This window comes from Mustela lutreola, chromosome 11 (assembly GCF_030435805.1).
Source record: "Mustela lutreola isolate mMusLut2 chromosome 11, mMusLut2.pri, whole genome shotgun sequence".
In the NCBI taxonomy this organism is placed as follows: domain Eukaryota; kingdom Metazoa; phylum Chordata; class Mammalia; order Carnivora; family Mustelidae; genus Mustela; species Mustela lutreola.
The window spans coordinates 36,425,001-36,426,790 of NC_081300.1; the positions used below are offsets into that span (position 1 = coordinate 36,425,001).

General features: G+C 41.8%; 1 protein-coding gene across 2 annotated transcripts in view; it reads left to right on the forward strand.

Moving 5' to 3' along the window:
- Window positions 1-802, forward strand: part of RPRD1A (regulation of nuclear pre-mRNA domain containing 1A) — a 72,393-nt gene extending 71,591 nt beyond the window's left edge. Inside the window, exon 7 of one of the 2 annotated variants that reach the window (XM_059138896.1) lies at window positions 1-802. This exon is cut by the window's left edge and continues 2,695 nt beyond it. The gene's annotated coding sequence lies outside the window, so the exon portion shown is untranslated. The other variant, XM_059138897.1, reaches the window with a different exon arrangement.
- Window positions 803-1,790: the final 988 nt, after the last annotated feature.

Sequence of the window (1,790 nt, forward strand, 5' to 3'; positions counted from 1 at the left end):
ATACCATCACTCTTTTCTCCACAAACAGTGCAGAGAGCTGTCTGGAGTGGCAATTTGAACAGCTTCCCTGGCGTTCCCTCTGCTCCTTTCATCACTACAGTAAGTAAAATAACCACCTGGGGGAACCCGGGAGTCTGAGAAAATCAGCTGTGCTCAGTAGCCAGCCTCCCCCTCTAGGAAAACCAGTCCAGATGCAGCTATTTTGGTCCCTCTTCTCACAAGCACTCTGAATCAGGGTTTTTCTATAAGAATTCCTTCAGAATCAGCAAAAGCTAGGATGACCTGGTTATCTTGATTTGCAAAATTAAAAGAACAAAACTAGGTTGTCACTTGTCACTGCAGATGAGCAGATCGTCAATTAAAGTAGAGTTATTGAACTGGCTCTGAGAAAAAACTCAAAAGTACAAATTAATTGGAAAGTTAGAATGCCCTTTCTGAATTTTCCATTCTAAAAATTTGTATTATATGAAATAAAATAAAGCTACAAAACTGCTTTGTATTCTATTAAGAAATAGCTCCTAAAAGATGTAGTCTTGTTTCATAGTTGTTGCACTATATCAAAGCTTTTTAAAGTGTAAACCCAGTTCTTCTCTGTATAGAAAGGGAGCATTGTGTTACTGAATTTATTTATACAGAGCATTTGTTGCCATCTGTAATTCCAGCCATCTGCACATGAGTCTGTTCTGAGGTGGCAATAGCACATGGGAAGATGAAGTTTCCCTGTTTATTTACCCCTTTTTCTTTGCCTGTATCTGATGACAATATAAGATGTTCTTAATAAAGTTTTATGTTGTTTTTGAAATGTGTAGATGATTTCTCTGAATCTGGTTAATTGAATGTGGGGTAGGAGGGGACAAATCAATGGGCTGGGAAGGAAGCAGAGTACTGGAAGTACTCAGTGACTTTTTGGTGGAGAAACTGTTAAAGGAGATTCCTTTGGCTTGGCCAGTGGTTCCCAAACTTGAGCGAACATCAGGATTATCTGGAAGGCAATTAAACTACTGATCACTGGGCCCTGCTCCCAGAGCTTCTGGGGTAAGGCCTGATAGTTTAGATTTTTGACAGTTTGATGCTAATGCTTCTGAGTTGAGGGACCACATTGTTGACAACCACGACTCTAGACGGCCTTTGAAGTCCATGATGTACTTCACAATGTGTAATTCCAGGTAAGGAGAGAATAAGATATGGGTTTTGTAGCTCATTCTTCAACAAATTCCTTATGGGGAGAGAATGAGATCACCTCTTCTTTTGTGGCCTACCATACAGTAATGCCGCAGTGCTTTTGCATGAATAGATTCATTTGGTACTTCGCACTTCAGGAGCACAGGTCTTCACCGCATCTTGAATTTAAAACAGAATTGGGGAATACTAAAATCTGTGGGAGCCTCTAGGGCATTATTTGCCAAACTTCTTTGAGAAGACTCACTTGGGACATTTTCAGAAAGTGCACTTAACTACTGAATCAGAATTTTCTGTGATTCTTATTGTCTAAAAATTGAGGAAATGTCCTCTGACCACTGCTCCTGGTTCTCTATTCCTGTAAGTCTTCTGGTCACTTTATCTGAATCCAGGTGCTTCCCATTCCCACTCCAGTTTTCCCCCTTTGAAGTAGCAGGTTTTATACAGTGGAACCTATATCCAAAGATGCTGTTTCAGAAGATTTGGGATCTGGGGCACCTGGGTGGCTCAGTGGGTTAAGGCCTCTGCTTTCGGCTCAGGTCATGATCCCAGGGTCCTAGGATCGAGCCCTGCATCGGGCTCTCTGCTGGGCAGGGAGCCTGCTTCCTCCT